This window comes from Brassica napus, chromosome A9, assembly GCF_020379485.1.
Source record: "Brassica napus cultivar Da-Ae chromosome A9, Da-Ae, whole genome shotgun sequence".
Classification (NCBI taxonomy): Eukaryota; Viridiplantae; Streptophyta; class Magnoliopsida; order Brassicales; family Brassicaceae; genus Brassica; species Brassica napus.
Window position 1 is genome coordinate 16,458,452 of NC_063442.1, and position 16,292 is coordinate 16,474,743.

Genomic DNA, 16,292 nt, shown 5'->3' on the forward strand with positions numbered 1-16,292 from the left:
GAGCGGCCTGAACCAAAGCCCATCATAGGATTCAAGAGGAATCTCTCAGATTTTCAGAAAGCCCATTACCAGGAGAAATGGCCACGGAATCCCCTTATTATTAAAAGGGAAGCAAATAAAAAGAGAAACCTTAAAAATGTACTATATTTACAATGGTGCCATTATGACGACGTGTCGCACAGTCAAGCCTTCTCAGGCTGCTTTTGAAAAAACCCACGCCCAGCTTAGCTATTTACCACTATTGCCATTGGACTAACCCCAACATTTAATTGCATGTTCCTTATATATAATGTATAAAACATGGTTATCTGGCACACATTAGTTTCAGACAAATCATCTCCTATCTCATATCTCATATTGTCACGTAGTTAAATATAAAAAGCCATGATTTTACACAGTATTTTGACCAATCTAAATGTTTACAATTTTATATTATAATTCCAACGAACTATTTAATTGATTTTTACATTTCCTGTATTTGGGACTATTTCTTGGTCAAGAACTTAATAGATTATTTTTCTAGCAGACAATATGTATTGTACGTATGTTAATATATTGTCACGTAGTAACTAATAAAAAATCATGATTTCCATAGAATTTTGACCAATCTAAATGTTATCCCATAGATTTATAATACCAACGAAATATACCATTATGATTGTTACTGTGTTCATACTTTGTATGATCAAGGCAAAATGAATAATTTATTTTCTGTAATTCATAATTGAGGATTTCATCTTTATGATCTTACCTATTATGTAGTCAATCTAATATAAAAAATTAGGGATATTTTTGTGTCATCTTCATCTCTACGGAAATCATGTTCTTCATTCGAGTCAAAATCATATTGTTTATGGTAATACTTGATTGCCATGATTAACGGTAGCTGTTATATGCATTGAGTACTGCTTGACGTGATTACTAATACATTTTCAATCCCATAAAGAAATTCTTTGACTTTCAATTTGAATTTAGTCCTAAAATAGTTTTATTCGGTATTTATTATCTTCCTAAAATTTCAATATTTTATAATACCTTAAACCCGGATTGTCAATTTGTTTGATTGCACGTATATGTGATATATCAATCGCATTTATTAGTGAATAAGTTGGAACTTATATAAATACCGAAGAAGATACTTCTTCGACCATATCATCATCTTTTCTGTATTCATTATTCTCTAAAAGTTTCTTTTCCCCTATGATTCAAAAAAAAATGGCAGGCTTAGATTTTGTTAGCGACTTGAAGCCTTTCAAGTCAATGTGGAAAATAAGAGTTAAGGTGATTCGTCTGTGGAAGCAGTATTCTTGTGCTTCCGGAGAAACAATGGAAATGGTGTTAGCTGATTCTAGAGTAAGTCTGTTGTTATCTGTCTAAGACTTCATCTAATAGACTTATTAATATATATATTTGACCATATCGTTCAAGTTTCCTTATGTTTTTACTGTATTTTTCAGGGTGATATGATCCATGGTACTGTGAAAAAAGAAATGGTCAGCCAGTTTGAAACTTTAATCAGTCAAGGTGAATCGAAGTTGATGGTGAATTTCACCATGGCATCCAGTTCTCTTTAGTCAATATGGAGTTCGTTTTCTTTATATTTTGTTACTAGACTTATTTTCACTTTTTTTCCTATGATCTAAATACATTTTACTTTACTCTCATTGACAGGTATGAACACGTTAAGTGTGTAGCAGTTGGAGTAGTTGCTCTGTTTTTACATAATTACTGGAACTCAACCAATGTCCCTGTTATCCTATGTGTGTTACAGTTTTGGAAATTGATTGGGGTGTTGGTAACTTACAGTTCTAATACTTTAGTTGCTGTATTTGTTAATTTTGATATTCGTTTATGGTGACGTTTATTTTTTGGATCATGATCAGGTGGATTCAAGCACATGGCAACAATTGATGGATTTTCGAGAATTTTATTTGAGCCTGATGATGTTCCAGAGATCCAGTCTTTCAGAATGAGGTAATACAATTTGATGGTTGAATAGAGAACTAACTTGAAAGATAAAAGAAAAAAGTATTTAGTTCTTTTTTTTTTTACATTATCACATCTCTATCCTGAATATCTTCAACAGTTATGATTGTAACCTTCAATCAACCCCTTTACACGGTCAGAGTTTTTGCGAGATGGTGATACCTTCTCCAAACCTAAATAAGAATATATTTCAGTTGATGTTCTATCAATAATAAAAAGAAAAGCAGACCCCAGATGAGGGGAGGAAACGTTAGCTGAAATAAATGAGATCGAAGTTTCAGAAGTTTCGATACTAATCATTAATCACTCATACTCCTTTGATAAGATTGAATATCATCCCTTTCTTATTAAGTTGCGAATGTTTGCTACTTAATTGAAAATTGTTGAGTGATCAATATTCTCTTACCTGCAGTCGGGATTCAAATAAGGAACACATAGTGGAGGGCTGAAAATCTTCGGGAACCAGAATCTTCATTCACACGAGTTGCTGAGTTTTTAAATTTTGTTTTGAAGGAGAAGATTCACGAGACCGAAATCATCGAGATAAACCAAATACACAAAATTGAAGATGAGGAAGGTGTATCACCCAAAAGATTACAAGTGACAGCTAATTCTAGATGAATCGAACAAATTTAATTTTTCTGTAATAACCCTTATTTTTTTTTCAGGCAAAGTAATTGATTTTCGTGAGACGAAGAAAAGTTCTTTTTTTGTTTTTAACAACAATCTTTTTTTTTAGTCAAAGACAAGTTATTTTTTGGGCCTTATCCTCTTTCATTCAAAAGAAATGGATTTTTGAAGATAATTTCTTTTTCTTTTTGGTTTAAGACAACTATAAAAGTCCCAACAATCTACTGTTATTATATAAATCTAAGGTTCACCAAATATAAATTAACAAGTTTAAGAATTAAGGTTCACGAAATAAAATCCACTATATTAAGTGCTTGAAGTATATTTCACTTTTATTATTTATGTACTTTTCAATTTTATATACATCACCTTATATTATCTTCACCATGCAAAAATACAATTTAATAATTTTAATATATCAGTTTTATATTTTTCTCATCCCGCGCAGGGCGCGGGTCCTATCCTAGTTATGAAGTTATGATCCAATCTCCAAAACCGGCCAAACCAGTTCTACACTTGCCTCAATTGGAAGCTAGCCGGTTCAATCAGCTTCAAACCAGACATTAGCGACCAAGAGAGCATTTCAACCAATAAGGAGACATCATACACGGCCAAGAGGAGTTCTACAAGTCCATACCTTGCACCAGCCAACATAGGATCAAAAGGATCCTCATTAACTCCAACTTGCCTTATTTGGAAGCTCTTGCATTCAAACTCCAACAGCTCTTTTTCTTTGAGTTTATGCACGACATCAGAACCTTCCAAGCCATCCAGAAGATCCCAAGGAAGCTCTCTTATCCCCTTAAACCATCCAGGTTCAAGAAAGATCAGATTCTTTACTTGGAACCAAAATCCTACAAAAGGCTCCAACAGCTAGTTTTCGATTTCTTTCTTAGTTTTGATTTGTTTCCTTTTCTATTTGTTTTAGAACGTTAGGACCTTTGTCTCTGAGCATTATATAAGCTCCTAGACGTCCATTGTAAAGATCACCCTTAATCACCAAGTTAATAGAAAGTTTATTCAGTTTTATCAAAGTTGTTCTTTGTATAAAATATCGGTCTTTAGGATTCAAAGAGAGATTCTTTGTTGTCTTATTGATTTCGTGAGTCTAGTTTGTTTGTGCAAATCAAACAAGCTCAGTACACAGATTGAGAGAATCAATCACTTCGATCCATCATTCCATCAGATTGAGAGATTCAATCAAACTTTCCTCCGCAAATCCACTTCAAGCCATCATTTGATCAAGCTGAGAGTGATACACATCCAGCAGCCTGATTCCGCCATATCTATCCCTTTCTTTTGTTTATTGTTCTTGTTTTATTCATATCATAAACCTCATATCATTTAATTCCATTTGTTTCAGGTTATCAAGTCATAATCCAGCCATATCGACCAATCGGCCACATCTTTGGTCGATCCGATTTAAACCTTGGTTCCACCATTCAACCAATTCGTGGGGTACCCTTCCTGTGCCTACAACAGTTTCGGTTCGGTTATTTTGGATATAAAAATAAAGAAAACATTCGGGTATTTGAAGATTTCGGTCCGGTATTGGGTATTTCGTTTCGGATCTTCAGTTCCGTTTTTTTTTTTGCGCAGGCCTAAAGTTGTGGTAAAGTGATCTTGGTCCGTCTCTTCTTCGTCCCAGTTTCTCTTTTCCCTTTCACGGTGGTGATAGTGGCTTTTGTTTTCTGGTGGTCGTGTGGTTGTTAGTGAGTTTTCTTGTTTGGTCGAGTTAAATTTTTTGTGGATTGGTTTTTAATATTTAAAGCTTTTGTATTTTTTTTATCTTTTTATCTTTTTTATTTCTGATTTTTATTGTAACAAAAATTCCAAAAATTTAATTAGGAAAGCTTTTTATTTTAAAAACTAAGCAACCCAATTCTGAATAGTGAACCGAAATAACCCAACATAATTAATGATCTTATTGTTTACATCTGGTTTTTATTCTTGATAAACCGGATAATTTAAAAGCCTAACCTAAAACCGGACTAGACAACCTTAGGTTTCTGAAGAAATGTCTTCAAGTATGGAATAATCTGAAGAAGAGGTATAGGTTTAAATCGGTTTCTCGTGCTAGTAACAAACTTAAACCATTGGCTTGTTGGATCACAACTGCCATTTCCTTCTAAACATTAGCAGCTTCTCGTCACAACGTTGCCACTATCTAAATCAACATCCAAACAAACAGACTCTCCATTCTTTCTTACCGAGAAGTCACGAGGGCTGCATCTTTGATTCAGACACAACTTTCCATTTTGAACAGTAAGATTCTGAGGTAAACAAACGCACAGACAGACTTTCCTTCCTCATAAATTTCAAGAAGAAGAGATGTTCTTCTGTTCGTGATAAAATTCCATGAGATGAAAGTATAAAGCTTTTTGGTCTGTTGCAAGAACCAAGCTTCAGTTGAAATAATAAGTTCCTCATGATTCAAAGGCCAGCCACAGGATGAAATATTATTTTCTTTGGCTGAGTTTCCATTAGACCTGGTCCTGAACAAAGTTTTTTTATTTTATTTTAGTCCCCACCAATAATGTCAAAATGTAACTGTATAATAAGAGCGTGTGTACCTTGCAAAGGAGACTGAATAGCAGAAAACATATCCAAAAATGGTAGAGTTCCTGATGCTTGACCAATACCAATCCAAAATAAATGCCATAAGATTCAACCATATTCTATAGTTTTCTGTCTTACATAATAGCTACCTCCAAGAGTCCATATCGCCCAAACTAGATCAAGATCCACAGCTAACGCAAAGGAACAACTTAGAAATCTATTGTCATTCAGATTGTTTCCTCTTTGATCAAATCCAAAACTCGCTCAGAAACAAAAGATCTCATGTAAGCATTTCTTTTAGGGCATGCCTGGTTTCTCTGCTACCATCCGCAAACCCAACTTTTGCGGTTGACAGCAATTGTTGGTGTTTTGAAACAATCACAGAAAACGCTACAAATCGTTTCAAACCGCTCTGAACCTCTTAAAATCAAAAACTGGTTTCAGCTAGCGTTTGCGGTTGCGGGAAAATAATTTTTTTTTTTTAAGAATTAAAATATAAAATGAAAATATTCAATAAAAATTTTAAATTGAAATACTAGAGATAATAAAATGTATATATATATATATATATATATATATTAATTTATATTAGAAAAATTTAAAAAATATTTTCTATAATTTTTTAAATTTTAATATTACAATTTTATATATATAATTTTTATATTTATTATAATATTATGATTTTTAATAATTTTATAATTATATAAAATGTCAATATTAATAATTTATTATTTAACAAATTATGCATTTGGTAGTTAACCAGACATAAGTATTCCGCAAACAAACCAATTTCTAACTGATGTTCCAGTTGTGCAAATCTCTTAATAACGCTTAAAACCGTAACTACCGGCATCCACAAACGCACGCAACCGCATCCGCAACCGCTGCGGTTACACCAGTCAGACCCTTAATCTGCATAATTCATCTTTTCTAAGACTTAAAATTTAAACCTCTTAGTGAAAAGCATTAATGCACTCTTATTCAAACTATTGGACTAATTAGGGGGCTTCCAATATCTCTTATCTTTAAACCACATAATCAAGTGGTACCAAAATTGACACCTAAGCAGAAATTTCTTAATTTATAAAATTATCTCTTATCTTTAAACCACATAATTTAGTGGTGTACCAAAATTGACACCTAAGCAGAAATTTCTTAATTTATAAAATCTCACCCTTCATTATTCTCTTATTATTTAGAACTAATAAATTAATATAATATTTAATTATAAATAATAGTATATTTTGAACTAAAATAAATTATAATTTTCAAAATAATAAAAAAATTTTCAGCATAATTTTCTAACAAATAACAAAACTAAAAAATAGATATACTATTTTTTAAAAATTAATATTTCAAGACAAAAATATTATTATATAACAAAAAGATACTCAGTAATAAATATTCGTATTTCTAAGTATAAAGTTTATTATTAGGTCTATGATGTCTACACAACTTTAACTTATTCTTTGTTATGATACATATGATATTTGGAATTCAATAAAGAAATTTGCTTAAGATTATATATAAGGTATCAATAAATTGAAAAAACAATCATGAAATATCATTTTTTTTTTCATTTGAACTCAATCGAACACAATTTTAACACGAAATTACTATCAAATTAAAAATATAACAAACATTAAAAATAAAAAAAATTATTAATGAAAATTTTCAATTGTGAAAATGTATGATTTGTAAACAAATGTACCATATTTTATTACTACAAACAAATTAAGATTTTGTTTACATGATATAAATAGGAGATCTACAATTGTTGTATATAACTACATTAAAAGGTTACATAAATAATTTTTAAAAACTCAAACACAATTCTAGTATTGATGTGGAAATAAAAAAATATATACTTGCACAATACGAACAAGATATACAATATAAAACAACTCAACAAAAACACGTAAGAGTAGACATGAAACTAAATGATTGAATATAAAAATGATTAAAAGTTCTACATCGCCAATAAAAACAGGACATAGTCCCATTCAAACTGTCTCAGTAATCGTATAAGGAAATTAAGTCAACGCAAGGAAACTAAGTCTTAATCTCTTTATAAATAATAAGTTCAACGGAAAAGAGATGATCAAAGTACATAAGAGCAATCACAATGATAAATATCACACATAACATAAAACCAAACTCTTCAAGTTAAAAAAAGAAATGTTAAAGGAAAACTTAAAGAAAGTAACCTTTCCGCATGAAGAGCGGACCAATCCATTGTATTATATAAAAAAAGCAAAATAACAAAACCTCTCTTTAAATATCGTCTGACATTAAAAAAAAAAAAAAAAAAAAGACTGAAACACTCTCTCTTATCCTTTCGAAGAAGAAGAAGACTTCACCGGATTTCTGGCTCGGCCAGCGTCCGTTGGCTCTCGAGCCACGGCGTTGAGCCTGTTCTAGTGTTTTGTTTCTTTGTACGGTCCTCGGTCTCCTTGTTTGTGAGATGAAGCAACGGTTCGCCAGTTGAGCTACGGTTCGATTTAGGCGTGTGTGGCTCAGATCTGAAGATATGATGATGCAGAAGTGACTCTCTTTATCCATCCTGTGGCTTCCTTCTTTGATGGCTCAGATCTATCCGCCTTTCATCCATTGTGTAGGCGAGTGAAGCGCGTGAAGACGGCCGTTCTTGGTTCTCGGACCGAATCGGTCCGTTTTTGTTGCGGTGGTTAAGAGAATCTTATGGCTCTTGTCTCTGTTGGTTGTGGGCTCTGTTCTGGCTTTGTTTCCTGCAAGTGAATCGGGGGCTTTTTATTTATGTGTTTTTAGTGAAGTCTGGATATCATGTGGTTCTTGACCTCTATATTAGGAAATTATTATGCTCTCTTTTGATTTTTGGTCCTAAGCTTGTAGTGTTTTCGAGTGTGTAATGAGGGTGTGAACGCTTTCCTGTTTGTAACTACTGCTTCGGTGTGGTCGTTACCGGGTCTGACCTCGTTTATCTCCAGATCTGTTGAGATTGGAGTGTTCTTTATAGGACTTTTATGGAGGTGTTGCTTGGACACAATGAAGTTGTGTCGCAGCCGTATCCGGAAGAAAGTATGTTCCAAGTATGGTTCTATCTTACCGGGTTATAAAGTCTGGTTTCTTTGAGGTGGAGAGGAGTGCTCTCGGTGTTGGTAGGTGTTGGTAGAGGTTGAAGTTATCGTTTGGTCAGCCGGACAACGATATATCTCGTTCAGAGACTGGTGCAAGCTTAGTGTACTATTATCATGGTGGGTTATGTAATTTCCTTTTGTCGGAGTGTATGTGTTTGTGTTCTTGTTTTTGTAAGTCACTCCCGGTGTGGGTTTTAGGTGCCTTTCTTTGGGCTTATGTTTCTGGGGATATCTTTGTTTTCCGCCAGTTTGTGTATCAATCGTGTATCTCTTCGTTGAATGAATATTTTCAGACGGGAAAAAAAAAATATATCGTCTGACATCTGATGATGAAATTATTGTTGTAATGCTGAGTCACCCTTAGAGAATTGGTTCTCAAATTTCATTTTATGACATCTTATTTTGAACATATGAATATTTCTTTCACGTTGTTGCAAAATTTTCTACACAAAATAAAAAACACATTAAGTTTTTGTTTCCCAAAAAAATTGAGAGAAGAAGAGAGAGGAAACTTACGGCCATGGATCGTCTCCAACAAGCATCGTATCTCCTTCATTATATTTAAAAGTTAGTTTCCATTGATTGTGCATCTGCAACTTGCCTTCAATATTAAAGAGTTTTTCTAGTTCAACGATCATGTGATTGTATCCATCAAAAATAGTTAAATCCATAGTTCTAACAACACCTTCCATGTGAACCTGGTCAATAAACATATCAAGTGTTTGTGAACTAAGTATAGTAATCTCGATCTGTTAATAAAGTTATGCAAGTTTCTTTATCAGCATTATATATACTGTACTAGAATAAAACTGTGTGTGCAACCATATACAAAATCTAGTGTTTTCTTATAAATTAATAACATGATTAATTGTAAGAAAGCCTATGTCTTATAATGTTCAAGTTGTTAATATAAATAATTTTTGAATTGACTAAGAAGTAAAGAATAAATAAATGATGCTCTTTTTAATACCTTGGTATTACTTGTACTGAAACTGATTTCTTTCCTTTGGATTTCTGTTAGTGATGTCACTTCTTGAATTTGAACAAGCTTTTCTTCTTCAAAATTTATAGAAATTTTACCTTTTTGGTATGAGTCGAGTGGTTCCAAAACATCTCTTGCTTTGGTGGAAGCCGTTAGATCAACTCCAAACAATCTGAAGCTACCAGATGCATTGGTAGTTAAATTTTCTTTTGCTGACTGGACCATTTGGTCATTGTAATTTTCTTCGGACGTAACATCACCTGCATAGCTCACTAGCCAACCATATAAAATTTGCGAATCATTAGTTTTATTATGATAAATAAGTTGAGGAAGACTCGTCGAAGATTTTATGCTCGATTCTCTGAATTCTTGGCATTGAGTCAACACATAAATTATCATATTTTAAGTTCTATATAGAAATATGATGATAACTGATCCAACAAAGAAGCATAACTTATTAAAAAAATAGTATTTTCTTACCAAATTCGTTATTTTCGCGCTGGTGTTTTTTTTTTTTGAAAATCTGAGTTGAGAATGTTTGATGAAGGTATTAAAGGATCGATCTCCCATGGAGAGACCTTAGTAGGTCTTGAAATTGTTGCAGCTTCATCCCACTATACCTATAAAAATAAGTCTGTGGAATATATTAATATATTATTTTGAATATATTCTAAAATTATATAATAAAAATTAGTTATGAATATTTTTTACTTGTAGGCTTCGCCATTCCGAATTCTTCCAATAAATGGAGAAGTTTTCCACTTTTACTATTGTCCCAGAATATCTTTGCAGTAAGAAAATTCTAAGTAATGATATTTGGAATAAAAAAAATTATTCGAGTTTCAAATTTTACCTTATTTCTTTAAAATCACGTCCTTCAAACTTCATAGTAAATCTTGAACCTATATTGAACTTCTTGTTCACTGCATCTATGAATTTGTCGCAGTTGATAATGAATTTGCTCGACCTAATATCATCATAACAAGAATAATTTAAAATATGCTTATTTAAATAATATATGAACATGATGTTTAAGTAGGGTAGCAAAGTGTTTTCCTTACTTTGGCTTATAAAGCACATCAAACACACATTTGGTGTTAATAGCATTAGATGCAGTAGCAATTAAACCGTGGTGCATACTCTCTTTTGAAACTACTGATGATGATATGTGGCTTTGTTGAGGAGCTGCTTTTCTGATTCCAATTTGTGATTCCCCATTCTCTCCTCTAGAACATAAAAATATTTAAAATACAAAAAATTAAGACACAAAGGAGGTGTAAAATGACAAAATACGTATACCTAAGGAATACAACGAGTCTCCAACGGCCAAAGTTTTTCCTTTTACAAACTCATTCGTACCAGATGAGAAAAGATGTCTTTGTGGTGTACCTATTTGATAATTTATGTATAAATAAAGATTAGTAGTCACTACCAACCAATTTTAATATAATAACTTAGCTACCTTTAAAAGTGTGTTTAAATTTCCAGACATGATCATGGAGATCTTTAGCAACTATCTCTTGACTCGGTGTTAGCTCTGACATATTCCAAAAAAACAATTAATACAAAGCATCATATAAAATCTTACAATTTAAGTCAAGTATGATTTTTCGGTGTATTTATTAAATAAAAGTACCAATGGAGGAAGACATTCAACAGCATCTTTTTAAAATATAAAAAAACACCATGTTTGCTGGTATCCGAAGCAGTTAACACCTTGGTAAAATAGTTAAAGTTTTATTCGTTGTTGTCATTAGGAATAGACATTTCAACTTCCTAAATAATTAAATTGAAAAAAATATTTAAATATATTATAAGAAAAGGTACTATTAGTTCATAAATAAAATATAAAATTTCCCACTTACAGGGGAACATGGCAACAACAAAACTTTTGCATAAACTTCATCTGTACTGGTCTTCACCTAAAATCATTCATAAGACATATTAAAACCATAATATGTAAAATTTTAAGCCAATTATCTCATGCGTATTTTCTTAGAAAAAAGAAACATCATATAGCAAAGATACATACCTTAAGCTTGATACTAATAACATTACCATAAAGTTTTGAAGAAATATCAAAAATTGGTTTTAATTGGCACAGGTTGTCATTTCCTGATGCTACGTACAAGCTGAATATATAATAAAATTGTAGAAAAGTTTATGAAATAACCAAATAGAAGAAATAATATGAAATTATTGATAGAAAGACATTTGCCTGCTCTATGTGCCCTTGAGGAAAATAATAAACTTGTTCTCCAATTATTGGGAGATCAAACATAGATCCAGCACATAACTTCCATAACTGATCGTACAAAGATCTATTGATTTCATCAGTTCCTTTATGAAAAACTAAAATATTTTATGAGTAAATATTCCTAATAAATCAAGGATTTAATTTGAGTTCAATTTTTTACTTATACCTTGAAATTTAGGTTGTGCATTCATAATTTGGTTATTCGCCATCAGCTTTTACCAAATACTGGTCTTGAATTGCAACTTTCACAAAAATATCACTGAATCGAGAATGGTTGTTAACATCTTAAAATTGTGGATTTCTTAAAATTATTACAAATACACATTATGATCTTTGTAAGTTTTTCATTAAATTAAAGTTTATTTGAATTTTCATATAATTTTTTTGTGTTTCAGGTATTGTTATATGGATTTATCATTATATTCAAATACTTTAATTCAAAGAGTAGATATATCATGATAAACAGGTTTGGGTGTTTTTTTTTTCTAAAGTAAGATTACGTCCTGATAGATAAGAATTTTTTAATTAAACTTTTACAAATTTTATTACAATATAAAATCATGATCATTCACAAAAAGAGCCATATACAACTAGATAATTAACATAATACCTTTGTTTAGTGAATTAGTGAAAACATTTCGAATTCTATTAAACGAGTTTGTTTTCTCTTCTTCTTTACAATGATCTGTATTTATCTTTGTTTAGTCATCAATTTGATATATATGAGGTATTTATAGTTGAAACAAAATTATTCTACATTAATATTTGTTCAGATGGTATTTTTGACTAATAAAGGTTACCAAAAACAACCAGGTCAAAGATATTTTCTTAGAAATGTCAAAACTTCTTGAATATCAGTTTAGTTATGTTTCTACAACACACACACACACAAATATATGCATATAATAATTCTGTAAAGAAACACGTCATACTTCCACCTCATAATTAGTTGATTAGTCATTGAAGACAATGGTCTTTGGTAAAAGAAATTCAAAGGTCATCTATGGACTTTCTACTGAAACATTAATGAATTTTTGTCGGCCTTTCCATTTATATGAGATCCCAAAATGGACACTATATAAGGGATGTTGAACATGTCAATTCTCCCATCATATATATCTTTAATTAAAAATTAACCAAAAGTAATATGTTTCTACACGATCCACATACATATGATGGAGACAAGTTGACCAAAATGATACTTAAAAAGGCATAACGAACAAAAATATGAAATTAGGATTCTTACTTGGACACATCATAGGAGCACGTTCCGTAGCCTGCAAGCAACATATAAAATATCTCATCTATTATTAGAGTTGATTACATAAAAGGGCACATTTTGTCTTTGTCTTTCACTCAGAGTCACATTGAACATGTGAAACACTTTCTTTGGAGCCAGTCAATATTTCTGACAATAGTACCCTTCCTTCCCTTGCGATTTTGTTTTGTTTTCCAAAGAAAAACCGGTACAGATTTCTGGTTTAGTTTATTTGTTTCTTAGGAGGCATTAATTTGTTAGGTTTATTGATTCAAGTGCTTTATTCTTAACCGTAGGATCTCGATCTGGTGCTTTCCATCCAAAGGCCGAAATTAAAACTTGATCAGTAGGTCAGTTTGATAAAGACGTGAATTTATTGTGTTTGGTGTGGGGGAACGATCGCATACAAAATTTTAAATTGTGATCGGCCTAAGCCTAAGTATTTATTCTGGAATCCGTCCAACAAGTATCCTTACTTGTACTCCGAACACAAAATATTCTGACGTATATATCGTCCATAAAACCTTTTGCACATATTCCGTTCACATGCATTTCCCAAATCTAATTCATCCACAAAATGTTCAGGAAAAAAAAGAATCTGGCGAGTGCTGATCGTTAACATATTACAAATACTAAAGAAAGTACATACATATATGTTTAACATATTACATTGGTTGTGGGTATCAACCAAAAAAACACAAAATCCAGCTTGAAGGTGGAAAGTGAAAAGCGACCGTAGTAAGCATGTATATGGAACATGTCGCCCAAGACATGGGGGAATAGTTGAAGTTAGATGGAAGGAGGTTGCTTTGTGGATGGGTGTGTTGTGGATAGGGGAGCCGTGTATTGTCGAGTTGTGGACGGTAAAAGCGTGGTCAGTGGTGTTGTGTACGGGTGAAGCGTGGATGGGAGAAGTGTGGACATACATTGTTGAGCCGTCCACTAGGGAACTAGTCGGTGCGAATAGTCTCAGTGGTAGGCGGTGGTCCGGTTGGTTGTTACCTGAAAACATGGAGAAAATGAAATAAAAATTAACTTTTTCAAATCTAAGCCGTGAAATCGAGTTTCTGGGTACGAGAAAAGTAAACCAAATCTGTAAAAGGAAACAAACACAAAACGGTGTTCTTTAGGTTTGAATCGAGAAATTGATAGTATAGAGTAGGAAGAAACTCGAATATGAAACATGTAATAGAAACATATAGTACTAGATCCAAACATTAAGGTGTAGATTAGAAGAAACAAACCTTGCATGACTTGAACTAGAAGGACTGAGAATGGCGGTGTTGATTCGTGAGAACGGCGGGGTTACGGAGGCGAAAATGGAAGTCTGAGAAGACTGACAGAGATGGATTGATTCGGAAGCAAGAGCTTGGCGGTGTTACGGAGACGATAATGGAAGGATAGTGTGTGAAGAATCGAACCTAGGATTCTAAAAAATTCGCCGCAAAAGGGGTGTCTTGAGAGAGGTCGTGATTTTAGAATAAGGAAATAGGGTTGTGAGTTATTAGAGAGGGGTTGGTACAATAAGTAAACCCATAGGCTCTGGCTGGTTTAATTTTTCTTTTTACTTTCCAAAGACATAAGGGCATAAAAGACATTAACTAGAAAAAAGGTTGTCACATGTAGAAAGTATCTTGGGCTGTAAATCCAAAGACATAAAGTGTCTTGGAGAGTAAAAAATTTCTATTATTACGTACTCCACCATACATAAAATAATCGCGGAAAACTTGTGTATTTTGTGAACGGGAATGATCAACACTCTGCATCATCTTTGGCGACAGAACTTGATTTGGTCCAAGGGTCTCTTCCTGTGAAGTATCTCGGAGTTCCTCTGATGCCTCATAACCTGTGAAGCCAAGATTATCAACCTTTAGTGGATAAAATCAGATCCCGAGTTACTTCTTTCACAGCAAAACAGCTATCTTTTGCAGGAGATTTAAACAGCCGTCTACTAGTACGATCAATTTTTGGTCTGCAATTTGTCCCACTGGCAAAAGAATGTTTGGAAAAAACTAGAAAAGATTTGTACCAACTTTCTCTGGACAGAAGCTCTGAACTCGCAAGGGGGGGGGGGGGGGGGGAAATTGTCTTGGGAGAGTGTTTGTTCACCGAAAGAGTGCGGAGTTTTGGGTCTGCTTTGCTTAATGGTATTAAATTTGGTGTATGGACTCAAACTCATATGGCTCCTTTTTGCTGGTTCTGAATCGTTGTGGGTCTCAAATATTTGCAGCTGGATTTGGAGAAGGCTCATGAAGCTTTCTTATTTAGAAAAACCTTTCATTCTCTATCATGTAAACTCAGGAAGGATTTTGCGTCTTTTTGGCATAACAATTGGATGGAATTTGAATCAGTTATTGATGTCATCGGCGCACTAGGTCGATCAGTTGACTCTTCTGTCAATGACGACGTTACAGGGGATGCGTGGAGGATGTTAGTGGTATCTCCTTTAAGAAAAAGGTATACAAGGGTAAATCCATATATAACATATGGCATAACATTTTTATATATAAAGAGAGATATTTTGGGCAAAAAAATTAATGGATTATTAATTTTAGTACCCTACATAGTGCAAGAAACTTACTAGGGTTTATCTTGGTGAGTGTAGCTGTTCCACCGAAGTAACAAGCAATGCGATTGTTCCCATTAGTATGATAATACACATTAAACGCAAAAGATGCGTGCGACCATATCGTATCCGGCTCGTAACAGTCACCATGTTTCTCGATGACTGAGCAATCAACTCTCCCAATACCACATCCCCAATCAAGAGCTCTCTGTAGCTCAGCCTGAGACGCACTTGGTCGAGCCACGCACCATGTTCTTCCGTCCAGGAACGTCGTATTACCTTCAGCTCGAATAGGTCTCTGGTCGGATCATCGTCAACGGTTTTGTAGCTTCACATCGTGCTTGGGATATGAACTTTAGTAGAAGCAGAGAAAATAGAAAAATCCAAAATTGATTTCTCATTTTCAAGATGTTGGTAATAAAAAATATAAATGTAAAGAGAAGAAAATATCCAGATCATAACATCACCATATGTAGAAACCTATATTATACATAAATAATATATTGATTGTCACACTCGTTTAAGTATAATGATCAAGTGATGGGGACTTTGGAGGTTGAGACAAGTGAGGTTAGGTTTATTTAGACAAGATAACCTAATCAAAAGAGCTAAGAATAATCTAGATCTCATTAAGGAATCGAAGGTGCCTTCAAGAGTAATAAAATTTTCAAGAAATTGATAGCATAAGATTTTTTTAATTATTTTTAATATCAGGAATATTACTTTGGGGTTTTTGCCAAAACTAACCCACAACTTGATTTTAATCCCAAACCTATACCCAAACTTGAATCAAATGTAAAACTAACCTAAAAGCCTAGTAAAATTACAGCTCAGCCCCTTGTGACCAAACAAAAAAACAGAAGCCATTTTTTACGAATATAGCCTCAGTAAATCGTCTGAGTCGTCTGAGATGTTGGAAGTCGTCTGGACGACTGAAG

The 16,292-nt window shown here is 33.0% G+C and overlaps 1 long non-coding RNA gene and 1 pseudogene across 1 annotated transcript; both read right to left on the reverse strand.

Moving 5' to 3' along the window:
- Positions 1 to 1,905: 1,905 nt before the first annotated feature.
- LOC125578310 lies at positions 1,906 to 2,526 on the reverse strand. Its single transcript, XR_007316398.1, has 2 exons — positions 2,393 to 2,526; positions 1,906 to 2,159 (listed from the first exon to the last, which is right to left on the reverse strand). It is a non-coding gene; the product is annotated as an uncharacterized LOC125578310 (long non-coding RNA).
- Positions 2,527 to 14,880: 12,354 nt separating this feature from the next.
- Positions 14,881 to 16,064, reverse strand: LOC125578312 (annotated as a pseudogene).
- Between the last annotated feature and the right edge of the window lie 228 nt (positions 16,065 to 16,292).